Raw genomic sequence first — 17,799 nt, 5'->3', positions numbered from 1 at the left:
TCTACATTGTGTTGTTTCTCTTTGTGACAAATCTCTTAAGTGGAAAGACACCCATGTTTTGCCCTTTTTGTTTTCCCTTAGGAAAAATTCTGGATGAAGGGAGAATATTGGCCGCCCAACTTTACATTGCAATTATAAACTGGCTGAAGCCATTGTGCACTGAACAAGGATTTTGTGACAGGTGAAAGCAATCATAGAGAAATTAGGTAAAGGAGACAAGATTAGGTTAGTTATGTGAGGAAACACAAACAGCCTAGAGAAGTTCATGTAAGATTTGTAAAGAAAACAGTAAGAGATGAGATTCTGAGAAGAGTGATCCATTACAATACAAAAACAAAGAAATTGTGCCGTTGAAGCAGATTCCTAAGAGAATAAGGGACACCCAAAAACAACATCACTTTTTGACTACAAAGTTAATTGCAAAAGATGTAAACTTTAGATGGTTAATGCCAGAAGGGATCTTAATCAACTGGAACAATACAAGATATTGATTGGATTCAGTTTGGAAGGCAGAGGATTTTGAAGAAAGAAACAGAGCATTCCTGGATGAAAGAGTACAATATCAACAAGATGATAGAAAAAGCCAGAAACAGACAGAACAAACAAGAGAGGAAACAATTACACAAATAGAAGAAGAGAAAGAGAAACCAGGTCAAGAGGATAAGGGATTGGCAAGAGCAGAGGACTACGAGATCAAGACCTAAATATAAGTAAATAAAATGAAGAAGGAAAATGGGATTTTCTCAGTGAACATAAACAGACTGAATTCTCCATCAAAAAGGAAAAGAATCTTTAAAAATTGCAGAAATTAAATGTTGATATAATTTGTCTACAAGAGACACATATAAAAAATATTATAAACTTTTGGAACACTCAAAAATTGGGAAACTCTATTACGCATCAGCACAACAAAAAAAGAGGAGTAGCTGTATACATTAAAAAGGCAATAGATTCTAAAATGATTTATTCAGATGAAGAAGGAAGAATTGTGATGGTAGAAATATTTTTACATCAAAAACAGATACTTTTGGTAGTAATATATGCACCAAACAATAAACAAGAAGAATTTTATCAAAATTTTCATAGAAAAGTAGTAGAAATGGAATATCAAAACATTTGTCTAGTAGGGGATGTCCACTATCTCCATTGTTATTTTAACTCTGGAATTTTTAAATAGAAATCTTAGACAAGACCCAGAAATTAAAGGACTGCAGATAATCGCCCAGCCGCCCTGTTTAGGGTGACTCGCTCTGACTGGGCAGAGTCTGATGTGGAGGAATCGGACGGTCTTGAGCATGTTATCTGGACTGAGTTCAATCCTGTTTCCCCTGATGATGTGGACAGGATTATGGGGAGGCTGAGCTCCACCACCTGTTTATTGGACCCGTGCCCCTCCTGGCTGGTTTATGAGGCCCAGGAGGAGACACGAGGCTGGTTCCAGGCAGTAATAACTGCTTCCTTGAAGGAGGGTATCTTCCCCGCCACCCTAAAGGAGGCGGTGGTGAGACCCCTCCTCAAGAAGCCTGCTGTTTTAAATAACTACCATCCGGTCTCCAACATTCGCTTTTTGGCAAAGGTTGTTGAGAGTGTGGTGGCGCATCAGCTTCCTCTGTTCCTGGAGGAAACTGATTATCTGGACCCGTACCAATTGGGTTTCAGGCCCGGGCACAGCACAGAGACGGCATTGGTCGCGCTGGTGAATGATCTCTGGCGGGCTCGGGACAGGGGTTGTTCCTCTGTCCTAGTCCTATTAGATCTCTCAGCGGCTTTTGATACCATCGACCATGGTATCCTACTGCGGCATCTCAGGGGGTTGGGAGTGGGAGGCACCGTTTTACGGTGGTTCTCCTCCTATCTCCTGGGCTGCTCGCAGTCAGTGTTGACGGGAGGACAGAGATCTGCCCCGAGGCCTCTCGTTTGTGGAGTTCCTCAGGGGTCGGTTCTCTCTCCCCTCCTGTTCAACATCTATATGAAGCTGCTGGACGAGATCATTCGTGGTTTCAGGGTGGGGTATCATCAGTATGCTGATGATACCCAACTTTTTTTCTCCACCCCGAACCAACCCAGCGATGCCCTCGCCGTGATGTCCCGTTGCCTGGAGGCGGTCCGGGTCTGGATGGGGAGAAACAGGCTTCGTCTCAATCTTGCCAAGACTGAGTGGCTGTGCATACCGGCATCTCGGGTTAACCAGACTATTCCATCGCTAACGATGGGGGGTGAGGTGTTACCCCCCATTGATAGGGCTCACAACTTGGGTGTCCTCCTGGATTCACGGCTCAGTTTTGAACATCACATAGGAGCCGTGACCAGGGGGGCTTTTGCCCAGGTTCGCCTGGTGCACCAGTTGCGACCCTACCTGGACCGAGATGCCCTACGCACAGTCACTGATGCCCTCGTGACCTCCTGTTTAGACTACTGCAACACTCTCTACATGGGGCTGCCCTTGAGGACCACTCGGAGGCTTCAGCTGGTGCAGAATGCAGCTGCGCGAGTTGTGATGGGGGTTTTCCAATACTCCCATGTAACACCTCTGCTCCGCGAGCTGCATTGGCTTCCAGTTGCCCTCCGGGTGAAATTCAACGTGCTGGTGATGACTTATAAAGCCCTAAATGGCTTGGGTTTCGGATATCTGAGGAAACAGCTGCTGCCGGCATCACGTTCCCTTCGTCTTGTGCGCTCCCACAGGGAGGGCCTTCTCAGGGTGCTGCCGGTAAAAGAGTGCTGGTGGATAACACCCAGGGGGAGGGCCTTCTCTGTGGGTGCACCTACCCTTTGGAACTAGCTGCCCGTGGAGCTTAGGACTGCCCCCGACCTTCGTTCATTTCGCCGGGACCTAAAGACCTGGCTCTTCGAGCTTTCCGGCCCAGGCTGAGAGTTTTAATTGGAGTTTTTATATTTCTCCAGGGATTTAATTTAATCTTTTAAAATTGTTTTTAATTTTTGTATCAATGTTTTAAGTACCCTGTAAACCGCCCTGATTCCTACGGGAAAGAGCGGTATATAAATTCAATAAAATTCAAATTCAAATTCAAATAAAAGGTGAAACTTATAAATTGCAAGCATTTGCAGATGACTTGGTTTTCATCCTAGAGCAGGGGTGTCAAACTGCAGGCCCGCGGGCCGGATGTGTCATGTGGAAGCTGCACCCACCCCATTGCCAACAATGGCAAAACCATCCCGATACGTTGCATGACATCCTGTAACGTTGCAAGTTTGACATATCTGTCCTAGAGGAACCTTTAGAGATGATTCCTAAATTATTGGAAAAGATAGAACAGTTTGGAGAGATAGCAGGACTGAAGATAAATAGAGAAAAAACCAGTCATAGCTAAAATTCTTACAGAAAAACAAAAAAGTCAGAAAAAATAGAATTACAAATAGTCAAAAAGGTTAAATACTTGAGAATATACTTGACAGCAAGATGTTTAACGATAAAAGAAGATAACTATATAAAATTACTGGATCAAATAAAACTTGACTTGGAAAAATGGAAAAATTTGCAACCACAAATGCTAGCAAGAATTGCTATTTGTGAAAATGAATATATTACCAAAAATATTGTTTTTATTTCAAACGATATCTATAAAACTGGAGAAAAAAATTATTTGAAGATTTGTATTTCCTAATTTTAAAATTTATTTGGGAAGAAAAGAAAGCCAGAATTAAATTGAAAATGTTACAAGAGGCTAAGAAAAATGGAGGTTTTGGCTTCCCAGAGTGGGTTCTATATTATCAAGCATGGGGAAAAGAATGGATAACTCTTAGAAATAAAAGGTTGTTGTATTTGGAGGGTCATGATTTACAGCTTGGTTGGCATGCTTTATTATGGTATGGGAAAATAGAATTCATAAATATTTTCAAAACCACTATATTAGAAATGCATTATTACTAACACAGGAAAAAATAAAATGTAAAATATACTTGAAAATTCTAGGATGGCTTTCAACAATGGAAGCATTTGTACATCCTAATTTAGTCAGTCTTGAGAAAATTTAAATTTAAATTTAAAATCTACACAAGAGATGGAAAAGCATGGTATTGATCCATCATGGTGGGCATATTTACAAATGCAAGTGAGATATGATAAAGATGTTAAATCGTACAGATTTTATAAAGAGCAGACACTGTTTGATCAGATATGATTAACCTCTGATGAGAAACTAAGAAAATGTATAACTTTTTATTGAATTTGAAAATGGAAAATGAACAAGTAAAAGAAAGAATTATAACATAGGCAAAGAATTTTGGATACAATATAGATTTAGAGAAATGGCAAAAATTGTGGGAAAGAAATTATAAATTAATCATCATCATCATCATCATAAGTTGGAAGGGACCTTGGAGGTCATCTAGTCCAACCCCCTGCTAAGGCAGGAAACCCTATACCATTTCAGACAAATGGCTGTCCAGTCTCTTCTTAAAAACTTCCAGTGTTGGAGCATTCACCACTTTTGGAGGCAGGTTGTTCCACTGGTTACTTGTTCTAACTGTCAGGAAGTTCTTACAATGTCATGTTCTTACAAAGAAAATTTATATCAAATGTTTTATAGAAGGCACTTGCCACCAGCAAGATTAGCAAAAATGTTTAAAAATATGTCAGATAGATGTTGGAAATGTAATCATGTCTGGTACTTATTATAATGTATGGTGGACATATGTTAAAGCAAAGAAATATTGGACAAAAATACATGCTTGGTTAGAAAAAATGTTGGGAAAACAAATAGATTTTAAACCTGAACTTTTTTTTATTAGTTATAATGCCAGAAAAACTTGACAAACAAATTATATACTTGATTTTACATGTGATAACAGCAGCAAGAATCATATTTGCACAATATTGGAATAATGAAGAAATAGCACCAGAGGAAGAAATAATTAAAAAAAAATACTAGATTGTGCGGAAATGGACAGACTTACTTTGAGGTTGAAAGAAAAAGAAGAAACAGAATACTATCAAACTTGGGACTTATTTTATCAATGGCTGGAGAAAAGAATACGGGATTAGAAATTCAATTTGTATTAGTGAATGATAAACTCAGACGTTTGTTGAATAAGAACTTTTGAATTGTATTAAAAAGTCAATAAAAACTTTTTTTAAAAAAATTGCATTTCACAATATTTTGCCATTTTTGTCAACTGCTAATTGCTCATTCCTAATTGGCTTTTTTCCCCTTACTGCCTTATAGAGGGAAGTCCTCCACTTACAACGGTAATTGAACCCAGAATTACAGCCTTACATCGTGCTAGTCATTAAGTGGGTCATTACATGACCATGCCCAATTTTACATTTTTATGGTGGGTGTTAAGCAAATGCTGAAATTGCTAAGTGAATGTCACGGTTGTTATGCAAACCTATTTTAGCCAATAGGCACCTTTGGCTGAAAACCAGAAATAAAACACCAGTTTTTGGCAAAAAAACATAACAAAACCCCACCCCATTGTAAACCACAGTCACATGACTGCCAGATGGTGCAAGTGGCTGTAAATGTGGGTTTGTTGCCATGCGATCACGTGACAGTGGATGGCTGCCATTGTAACTTTGGAACCAGGTCATAAATAGCTCTGGGGAAATGTCTCACAACTTTTGCTAAGCAGCTGGTCACAAGTCAAGCACTATCAGTAGGTTTCTGTTTTAACCCCCAAAACTAGGAGATACCACATGCTTGGACAAAGGGCAAAACTTAATATTGGACTTAAATTTAATATGTCACATTGTTAAAAGTTTCCTTTGATGCTGCCTCTCCTTGATATCCTCCTCCCCTCTGTTAATAGACTTGGCTCTTTGAGCTCTCTGACCCAGGCTGAGAATTTTAACTGGGGTTTTATTTTCAGGGATAATTTAAACTTTTAATTCTCTTTTAACTTTGTATTTTATATTGATGTGATTTTAAAATGCCCTGTAAACCGCCCTGAGTCCTTCGGGAAAGGGCGGCATATAAATCTAATAAAATCTAAAAAAATCTAATAGAGACCCATTTCTTTTTTCATCTTTATTTAATCAAGCCTGCTAATGAAACCATTGGTACATTTCTACGCAGACCTGAGACTCCTATGTAAGGCTTAGCTATCATGGTAATATTTGGAAATTAAGCTATTAAATAATAGATGCTCATTCCTAATGAACTAATTTAAAACAGGGGGAAGAAGCTTGAAAATGGGAAGGGGGAGGAAAAGTTTTGTTCATAAAAGCAATTAACACCCGCTCTTATCCAGAATTAAGGTGCAAAATAATCAATTTGTTTTAATAGCAAACTTGAGAGGAACACATAATATTTATTGCATTATTGTTCAGAGATCAGAATTCCTCTCCCCCCCCCACTACCTCTGAGACCCTCCCCTATGAAACCAACTCAGTTTCAAGAACAAAATTTATTAAGGGCATAAATTTGTAATGGGCCAAGTCGCTACACAGATGGAATATATATTGCTAATGTAATTTTCCAAACCAGTGACGAGCACATCTTCTGGAGATTTTTATGGCTAAGTAATACAGTCTCATATATCGCTGAACAGCAAAATATATTAAATATGTATATGAAACACACCAGGAAAAAAAGGATGACAGATTGTCCTTTCACTCTGTTATATATGGTAGCATGGGGGGCAGGAATGGAACTGCTGAAGCCGTCAAAGCTGCTTAGTTCAGATGTTTGAATATGAAACAATCATCTCTGTCATCAGATATGCATTGTCAGGCTCTGTCCTTTCGGAAGTCCACAGCTTCAGTGTTGCACTTCTACACTTGGGTAAGAGTTTGGTAAGATGACAAAGCAAAATTCATTAAGAGCTTTTCTTTCCAGTGTTGCTAAACGTGGCAGGAACTTTTTCACAAGAGACTTCCCATAGACTTGGGGTGGAGAAAAAGCATGCTATAATGGCTGCTGGTTGACATGGCAAAGCCATGTGTAAGCTCGTTGTAAGCGTAAGACAAGTCCTTTTTGTATGGTTGTCTGCTGGATAGTTAAAAAGAAAATCAAGATGGTAGCCGCAAAGTTGTGATAAATCCTCTTCCGGTTTTTCTATATGACACACGTGGAGCAGAGCTTTGATCCATCACGGTCTGATGGCCTCTACCTTGACTTTCTTAGCCATCTCCTGGGGATGCCTGTAGCTTTTACATTCCCTCAGAAGAAGCTCAATTTTGGTCACCATACTTGTAATTTAATTTTTAATTTAATTTAATAATATTTCTATACCGCCCTTCTCCCGAAGGACTCAGGGCGGTGAACAGGGCAAGAATAAAAATACAAGATTACAAAAGTTAAAACAAGATTAAATAAATGCCCATATACTAAAATACATATTAAAAACCCAATAAAATAACAATAACAAACCCCCCCCAATCCCCTCATCAGGCCAGGCCAGCTTGTTCAAAAAAATATGTTTTTAGCTCGCGGCGAAAGGAGCGAAGATCGGGCGCCGTCCGGAGCTCAACCGGTAGCTGATTCCATAGCTCCAGGGTGCCCACAGAGAAGGATCTCCCCCTGGGGGCCACCAGTCGACATTCTCTGACCGGTGGCACCCTGAGGAGGCCCTCTCTGTGGGAACGCACAGGGCGGAGGGAAGTCGATGCCGGCAGCAGGTGTTCCCTAAGGTACTGTATTGGGCCTGTTTCACTTGAACTGTACCACATGTCTTTGAATGCTGTTTAAGATTGCTTAATCAGGGAGTCTGTGTAACGGTCGCTGGCTTCTCAGACAAGCAGTCTCCAGGACCACCATTGGTTGGCTCTAGGGCGGCAATGTTGTTGTTGTTAGTTGTGAAGTCATGTCCAACCCATCGCGACCCCATGGACAACATTCCTCCAGGCCTTCCTGTCCTCTACTATCTTCTGGAGTCCATTTAGGCTCACGCCTACTGCTTCAGTGACTCCATCCAGCCACCTCATTCTCTGTTGTCCCCTTCTTCTCTTGCCCTCAATCTTTCCCAGCATTAGGCTCTTCTCCAGTGAGTCCTTCATTCTCATAAGGTGGCCAAAGTATTTGAGTTTCAACTTCAGGATCTGGCCTTCTAAAGAGCAGTCAGGGTTGATCTCCTCTAGGACTGACCGGTTCGATCGCCTTGCAGTCCAAGGGACTCGCAGGAGTCTTCTCCAGCACCATAGTTCAAAGGCCTCAATTCTTTGGTGCTCAGCCTTTCTTATGGTCCAGCTTTCATAGCCATACATTGCAACTGGGAAGACCATAGCCTTGACTATACACACTTTTGTTGACAGGGTGATGTCTCTGCTTTTTAGTGTGCTGTCTAGGTTTGCCATGGCTTTCCTCCCCAGGAGTAAGCGTCTTTTAATTTCTTGGCTGCAGTCCCCGTCTGAGGTGATCTTGGAGCCTAGGAAAATAAAATCTGTCACTACCTCCATTTCTTCCCCATCTATTTGCCAGGAATTGAGAGGGCTGGATGCCATGATCTTGGTTTTCTTAATGTTCAGTTTCAACCCAACTTTTGCACTCTCCTTCTTCACTCGCAACAAGAGGCTCTTTAGTTCCTCTTCACTTTCTGCCATTACAGTGGTATCATCTGCATATCTTAGGTTGTTGATATTTCTCCCGGCAATCTTAATTCCAACTTTTGATTCATCTAGCCCTGCCTTTCTCATGATGTGCTCTGCATATAAGTTAAACAGGGAAGGTGACAGTATACAGCCTTGCCAGACTCCTTTCCCAATTTTGAACCAGTCAGTGGTTCCGTGTCCAGTTCTCACTGTTGCTTCTTGACCCACATATAGGTTTCTCAAGAGACAAATAAGATGGTCTGGTACTCCCACCTCTTTAAGAACTTGCCACAGTTTGTTGTGATCCACACAATCAAAGGCTTTAGCATAGTCAATGAAGCAGAAGTAGATGTTTTTCTGGAACTCCCTAGCTTTCTCCATGATCCAGCGTCTGTTGGCAATTTGATCTCTAGTTCCTCTGCCTCTTCAAAATCTTGCCTGTACTTCTGGTAGTTCTCAATCCACATATTGCTGGAGTCTAGCTTGTAGGATTTTAAGCATAACTTTACTAGCATGTGAAATGAGGGCAATGGTGCGATAGTTTGAACATTCTTTGGCACTGCCTTTCTTTGGAATTGGAATGTAAACTGATCTTTTCCAATCCTGTGGCCACTGTTGAGTTTTCCAAATTTGCTGGCAAATTGAGTGTAGCACTTTTACTGCATCGTCTTTTAAGATTTTGAATAGCTCAGCTGAAATACTGTCACCTCCACTAGCTTTGTTGTTGCTCAGCTTTCCTAAGGCCCATTTCACTTCACATTCTAGGATGTCTGGCTCGAGGTCAGTGACCACCTCATCGTGGTTATGTGGGATGTTAAGCTCATTCTTAACATCCCAGAGGGCGGCAATAGGCTCCTTCAAACCTATTGGCCACCACCTAGTGGTCAGCAGTATAAATAGCTGCATAGAAGCCTTGGGTACTAGTTCAATTCCTGCATTCAATAAAGTATGTTCCTGCCTGAACTCTCTGGCCTCGTCTCCTGCTTGCAGCAAAGAACCCAGTACACAACAATACTACAAAAAAGGTGTTAAGACCTTGGAAAAAGTTCAGAGAAGAATAACTAAGATGATCCAAGGCCTGGAGACTAAAATGTATGAAGAATAGCTGCAGGACCTGGGCCTGGCTAGTCTAAAGAAAAGAAGAAATAGGAGTGACATGATAGCAGTATTCCAGTATTTGAGAGGCTGCCACAAAGAACAGATGGTCAGATTATTCTCCAAAGCACCTCAGGGCAGGACAAGAAACAATGATTGGAAACTGATCAAAGAGAGAAGCAACCTGAAATTAAGGAGAAACTTCCTAACAGTGAGGACAATTAACCAGTGGGACAGCTTGCCTTCAGAAATCATGGGTGCTCCATCACTGGAGCTTTTTAAGAAGAGACTGGATGGTCACTTGTCTGAGATGGTATAGGTTCCTCTGCTTGAGTGAGGGGCTGGACTAGAAGACCTCCAAGGTCCCTTCCAGCTATATTCTATTCTATTCTATTCTATTCTATTCTATTCTATTCTATTCTATTCTATTCTATTCTATTCTATTCTATTCTATTCTATTCTATTCTATTCTATTCTATTCTATTCTGACAGGGGAGATAAATTTCCTACAAATGACCCTTCTTTGGAGGGCTGGAGGAGTTTGAAAGGCTTGAGCCAAAGTCCTGAATATAGCAAGGGTTTCTTTAGGTTTTGGTACCTCCCTTCAGCTTCTTTCCCTCTCTCCCAAACCAGTCCTACACCCAGGGCTTTTTTTCTCATAGAACGCTCAGAACTGAGTTCCGGCACCTTTTTTGGATGGAACCTTGTAGGGTAGGCAAGGTGGGTTGTATGACATGTGTGAGTTCCGGCACCTTTTTCTTTTACAAAAAAAACACTGCCTACCCCATAGTGGCTTTGAAGCTTCTAGGCAACAGAGAGTGAGAATACCTATCCCCCAAGGATTAGACATGGTTGGATTTACCCCATGTTTCCTTTCACTACTCCTGAAAGGGCTATTTTTAAAATTAAAAAAAAAAACAGGCAAGAAAGTAATTGAAAAATCCTCCTTTCCATGCTGGTTTACTACTTTGTGCAGCAGCTAAACTGTTATTTTTGTTCTAGAGCTGTTTTTTTTAAGTCCAAAAGAAAAATAATACAGAAAGACAATATTTTTAGTCATGCTTCAGCTTTCTTGTCTAATTTGCTTTCATTCCTATAAATTCTGTAAGCTGAGGCGGCAAAAATAAAAGGAGAAGAAAAACAACAACATCACCATCATTGCTCCTATGCAGTGAAAATCTACCTTCTGTCTTCCCAGCATCAATTAAATGCATAAATTAATTAAACAAAGAGTTATGGGTGATACATCAGCTGTCATTTTAGATCACTGCATAATCTGTTTTTATAAATCCAATCAATAAAAACCAGTTTTCCGCTCAAGGTTTGGTGCTCTTGCTATTGTTTTTCATCTCATAGCCATCAATATGCCATCAAATTAGTCATAATTGAGATATACTTAGAGTTGCCAGTTTTTGAAATACAGTATTCTGGCACCAGGATTTCTTTTCTTCAGCTGGTTCACTGTGACTTTTTCTGGATTCCGGGACTGGTACTCGAAAGTGTTCCAGATCTGTTGTGTGGGTTAATCATTTAGCTAGGTTTCTGGGTGGATTTAAGGCTGGATTATAAACCCAGAGCACTCAGAATCACTCTCTAATCTGGCTAGTGCTGTTGGAGCTAGCAATACTTGTAGGGCCACAGATTCTTTACCCTTGCCTAATTCAAAGTATGTACAACCTCACTTCAACTAAAGATAGCTTGACACTTAAAAATAACAAATCTGGAGTAAGGGAAGCATAGTAGTCCCTTGAACCAATTTCCCACGCAAATTGAGATCTGGTTCTCTTTAGTGGTTGAGTTGCTGGTCTATGAAACAGGAGACTGTGAGTTCTAGTCCCATTTTAGGCATGGAAGCTGGCTGATTTTTGGGCCAGTCACTCTTTTCTCAGCCCAAATAATTATAATAGCAGATTATAAATAATGATATAACACAATCGCCAGAATGATTCACTGGTACATATATAAAACTTATAATGTCCCAGTAATGTAAAATTGATGGGAACATATAGTTGAAAATGAGCAGGTTAAAATATTGTGGGATTGATGAATACAAGCAAATAAAGTCTTGGCTCAAACTATATCAGATTTAACCATGGCTGAAAATAAGAAAGTATGGATAATTGATCTGGCGATACCAGGGGTGGTAGTCTAGAAGAACAGATTGGAGAAGATGACATAGTATCAAGATCTGAAAATCAAAGTTGAAAGATTATGGCATAAACTGGCCATTGTGGTTCCAGTGGCTACTGGAACATTGGATGCCATATCACAAAAATCTTGGACAACACTTAAAAAATCTGCACATTGAAAGGTCAGAGTGCTTGGATCTGCACATATACTATGCTGATACATTACAGCATCCTAGGTTCTTGGGAGAAACGTGATGTGTATGAAAGCCAACACCAGCTAAAGAATTGGCAACTGTGAGTTCACATTCTTATGTATATAATAATGTAGATTCTTCATCTCTAAATCCAGAGAGCCCACCATTCAAAAGTAAGTGTCCCTATCACAGTGGTGGCAAACCTTTTTGAGACCGAGTGCCCAAACTGCAACCCAAACCCCACTTATTTATCATTGGATGCCGGATGGGCGTGGCCCACTGGGTGGGCATGGCTGGCATGGGCATAGCCTACTGGGTGGGCGTGGCCAGCTCAACATCACTTGTGTCAAGGGTACTTGTTTGGAGCTGGGCAGGACTCAGCGTTATGGATTGTCCTGCCGCTTCCACCGTTTCCACCCCCCACATGGATCACCCTGCCGCCACTTGGAAAAGGCCTCTGCCCCATGGATCTCAGGCTGCGCAGCGATTTTGTGGGGCCCACCCCTGGCCAATCCAGGCGGCAGAGGCCTTTTTGAAGCCTGTGGAGCTGGCATCCATGGCTGTGGGGCCATTTTGTGGTGCCTCAGTGGCCTAGATCAGCAGTGGGGAGGGCACAGAATCGTTGTGCAGAGGTCTTTTGCAGGCCTCTGGAGCCCGGATCAGTCTGCTGGCACACCACACAATTGCTCCGCGGCCATGGATGTGAGCTTCACAGGCTTTGAAAAGGCCTCTGCCACCCTTATCAGCCATCAGGGGGTCACGAAATTGCTCCGGAGGCTTACCTTGACTCATGCTGCAGCTGCCTCCACCATCCAGCCCAGATCCACCCAGCTCTTGCAGCTGGTCCCTGACTCTCAGTTCAGAGAGAAAGAGAGAAAGAGTGCAGGAGCACATGGAGAGGGGACAGAGCAGCCTGGCCCCGCCTCCCTCTTGGGTGATGGCACGCATGCCCACAGGAATGGCTCCGTGTGCCACCTGTGGCACGTGTGCCATGGGTTCGCCATCCCTGCTCTATCAGATACTTTTTAACAGGGTTAGATCTATAAGCACCTGGAAGGAATTCCTTGCCGTAAACCTGCATGGAGTCAAACAGAGTGTATATTGAACTTGATTCATGACTTACTTACTTTGGAATAATTTCAGAAGACAAAGAAAGCATTCCCTGAAAAAAAGGCTTGAAATAAACAGACAGGTATATGCCAAAATGAAGCAACAGGGGCTGTCGCCATAGTTTTGTCATCTATTTTAGCAGGATTACATCTTCCTGACCAAAATTTTATGTCTCAAGCATCTGGCTGACAGCTAGAAATCTATTAGCTGCAGTTTTCCACTTAACATCAAAGACTAGGGAAGTGGAGATTCTGCCTGTCACATCATCATTAAAATCAAGGAATCCAGCTGGGAAAATAAATTTAGGGTCCTTAGCTGTGCCCCCAACCTTCAATTAAGATGACTCTTCCTTGCAGCAGGATTAAGAAATGTGCTTCAAACAGCACCCCAAGGCTTTGACAAATGAAGCTTTAGCATCCGTCAATGAATGTGAAAAACTAAGCCAAACCAGGGAGAAGGCAAGACATATCAAAAAGTTAATGACTTTCCATCTCCTTTATCCACAAATACACAGAGAGATAGCTAGTCCCATCGTCCTATCCTTCTTGCCAGTCTGGGGCAATTGTATAATATTGATTCGAAGATGTGTCAAGCCTAACAGAGATGATAAAATACAGCACGAAAAGACAGAACAAGACAAGAGCTGCCATCTTTAACTAACAAGCTTCCCCTATTCTTGTAAAGGGAATCACACTCTATATTTTGGGAAGAAATTGTTGAAAGTATCCACTGCTACAACAGGTTAAGAGCCGATCAGTTATGGTTTATAGGGGAGTCAATAATGAATTTTGAAAGTAAATCCATTCATAATGCACAGATGTGGGAGAGAGAGAAATGCCCTTTTAGATTTCTGGAAGGAAACCAAAACTAGGATCAGGAGAAGATGTTTTTCATTTACAGAAAGCTCCATTTAATATAAAACAGGAAGGTTCCAACAGTAGGGGTTAGACTTACAAAACAGAAGAGTGAGGTGCTGAGGAAGGCATGTTATTTTACAAGACACCAGCTGAAGGGATTCTCTTTATGAGCCAGCAGTGTGCTGCAGCTGCCAAAAAAGCCAACACAGTGCTAGGCTGCATTAACAGAGGGATAGAATCAAGATCATGTGAAGTATTAATACCACTTTACAACGCCTTCGTAAGGCCACACTTGGAATACTGCATTCATTTTTGGTCACCAGGATGTAAAAAAGATGTTGAGACTCAAGAAAAAGTGCAGAGGAGCAACAAAGATCATTAGGGGACTGGAGGCTAAAACATATAAGGAACGGCTGCTGGAATTGTGTATGTCTAGGAACAACATAAAAGGGATGTGGTGGCTCAGTGGGTTAGGATGCTGAGCTTGTTGATCAGATGGTCAGCAGTTTGGTGGGTAGAATCCCGAGTGCCGCATAACAGAGTGAGCGCCTGTTACTTGCATTGTATGTTAATCTCTTTGCATTGTATGTTAATCTTCTGCCAACCTAGCAGTTCGAAAGCACATAAAAATGCAAGTAGAAAAATAGGGACCACTATGGTGGGAAGGTAACAGCGTTCTGTGAGCCTTTGGCATCTAGTCATGCCGGCCACATGACCATGGAGACGTCCTCAGACAAGCGCTGGCTCTTCGGCTTTGAAACGGAGATGAGCACTGGCCCCTAGAGTTGGAAACAACTAGCACACATGTGCGGGGAAAACTTTACCTTTACCTAGGAACAACATTCACCGAGGATGGTAAAATGGACAAAGAGATTAACATACAATGCAATAAGACAAATCAAATATTGGGACTTCTAGCTCTATTCCTACAATATAAGACAGTACTGATCAGCACAAAGAAACATCTCATACAAAGCATATTCATTGCCACCCTTTGTTTACCAGTGCTAAACATGGACAATTACAATAGCAATAGCAATAGCCCTTAGACTTATATACCGCTTCACAGTGCTTTGTAGCCCTCTCTAAGCAGTTTACAGAGTCAGCATATTGCCCCCAACAATCTAGGTCCTCACTTTACTGACCTCAGAAGGAAGGAAGGCTGAGTCAACCTTGAGCCGGTGAGGATCGAACTTCTGGCAATGGGGAGAATTAGCCTGCAATACTGCATTCTAACCACTTCACCACCTCAGCTCAATAAAACAATAAAACATAAATGAAAGTTAGTCACCAGGTAAATGAGATGTTCGAGAAAACCTCCTGGAGTCACCAAAAAAGATAAAATCAGAAATGAGACCATAAAAGAAAAAAATTGGCATGGAACCAATTCTAAACTGAAAATAAAAGCAGAAAAGTGAGTGGTTTGCTCTCTTGGAGAGACTGTCTTGGGATTCCATACCATACAAGGCATATAGAAAAAGAGGAGAAGGTCAAACAACATAATGCAGACCCAGAAGACGATGGACAGACAACATCAAAGAAACACTACAATAACATCAATTAACAATGGTTGAGGCAGCCAGAAGAACCCGAACTTTGTATCTCCCTCAACATCTGAAGTGATAAAAGAGGAAGTAAAGAAGTTCTTAGAGTGAAGGAATTTGGTCTTGTTTCCATTTCAGAGAGCTACATATGCTGGGCTAGTACTGGAAAATGTTAGGTTGAGGTATGTGCCCCAGTCCGACCAACAAGGTTGACAACTTGGCTGTCCTTCAAATAAAAATGAATCTATCTGTCTATTCATTCACTGTTTCCCAACTTTAGCTGTGGACTTCAGTTCCCAGAATTCTCAACATTGGACATGTTAGGGAATTTTGGGAGTTGAAATCCACACATTTGGCACTGGTTCCAGTTGGGAAACACTGTTCTACATAGTCACTAATGCTGTTCTCAAGCCTCACCATTATACAAGTTTTGTTGACAACAAAATATTTTTCCTTCCCTATTGTATTGAGATTATTTGCCTAAGTGAAAGAAACCCAGAGCATTTCATTGACCTGAAGTAGACAAAGGATTTATGAATCCCTATCCTAAGGCATTGTGCATTGTGTATTTTTATGTCTTTTTCATTCTTGCAAGGTAGCCAAAAGCTATATTACACAATATTAGAAGGATAAATTGACCCCAATTTATAGCAATGGTTAACTGGTTAGGCCTATAAGAAGCATATTTGACTTGTCTCAAAAACTTCAATTGCCTCCTTTTAAATCTTTTCCAGCCCCTGCAAAAAAAATAAAATAATATTTTTTATACTGGTCTTTAGGCTTTTGCAAGATCCAAAGGAGGCCATAGGCTCATTTAAACTTTCCGCCTGCCCCATTACCAGTACAAAACTTCCCAAATCTCATTCTGGCATCCGTTTTTACCTTTAGGTAAAAAAAAAAAATTCCCCTCCTGGGCACCAAAATCCGTGACTGCGGCATCAGGGATTTCCTTCCCCCGGCATCAAAAAAGTTCGATTTTTTAAAAACTAATAAAAAAACCGGCGTCTATTTTTACAGTTAGGTAAAAAAAAAAGGAATTTATTTGCCTATACACCGAAAAAACCTTGATTTGTAAAAACTACAAAAAGCACCATTTTCCAGCATGAAATTTAACCCCGAATGTCATTCTGGCATCCGTTTCTACATTTGGGTCAAAAAAAATTTTCACATCCTTGGCACAAAAATGTCTCACCATCAGGAATTTTCTCCCCCAGAGACCAAAAAATGCTTGACTTTTAAATACTAGAAAAAACACCATTTTTAAGCGTGAAATTTAACCCTGAATCTCATTCTGGTATCCCTTTTTACATTTGGGTCAAAAAAAAATTTTTTCCTCCAGAGCACAAAAATCACTGACCAGCATCAGGAATTTTCTTCCCCAGACACCAAAAAATGCTTGATATTTAAAAACTAGAAAAAACACCATTTTTAAGCATGAAATTTAACCCTCAATCTCATTCTGGCATCCATTTTTACATTTGGGCCAAAAAAAAAATTTCGCATCCTGGGCACAAAAATCCCTGACCTTGGAATCAGGCATTTTCTTCCCAGGACACCAAATTTGGGCCAAATTTTTTTTTTTGCCTTCTGGGCACAAAAATCCCTGACCACAGCATCAGGCATTTTCTTCCCCAGACACCAAAAAATGCTTGATATTTAAAAACTAGAAAAAAACACCATTTTTAAGCATGAAATTTAACCCCAAATCTCATTCTGGCATCCGTTTTTAGATTTGGGCCAAAAAAATTTTTTCGCATCCTGGGCACAAAAATCCCTGACCACGGCATCAGGAATTTCCTTCCCCACACAGCAAAAAATGCTTGATTTTTAAAAACTAGAAAAAACACTATTTTTAAGTATTAAATTCAACCCCGAATTTCATTTTGATGTTCATTTTTACATTTGGGTCAAAAAAATTTGTTTCCTCCAGGGCACAAAAATAACTGACCCCGGCATCAGGAATTTTCTTCTCCAGACACCAAAAAATGCTTGATTTTTAAAAACTAGAAAAAACACCATTTTTAAGCATGAAATTTAACTCCGAATCTCATTCTGGTGTCCGTTTTTACATTTGGGTCAAATAAAATTTTTGCCTCCTGGGCACAAAAATCCCTGACAGGGATTTTCCTCCGCAGACACCAAAAAATGTTTGATTTTTAAAAACTAGAAAAAACACCATTTTTAAGCATGAAATTTAACCCTGAATCTCATTCTGGTGTCCATTTTTACATTTGGGTCAAAAAAAAATTTGCGCCTCCTGGGCACAAAAATCCCTGACCACGGCATCAGGCATTTTCTTCCCCAGACACCAATAATTGTTGATTTTTAAAAACTAGAAAAAACACCATTTTTAAGCATGAAATTTAACCCCGAATCTCA

Source organism: Vipera berus, assembly GCF_964194415.1.
Source record: "Vipera berus genome assembly, chromosome: 2".
NCBI lineage: Eukaryota > Metazoa > Chordata > Lepidosauria > Squamata > Viperidae > Vipera > Vipera berus.
Note: the sequence above shows the minus strand (reverse complement) of the source record.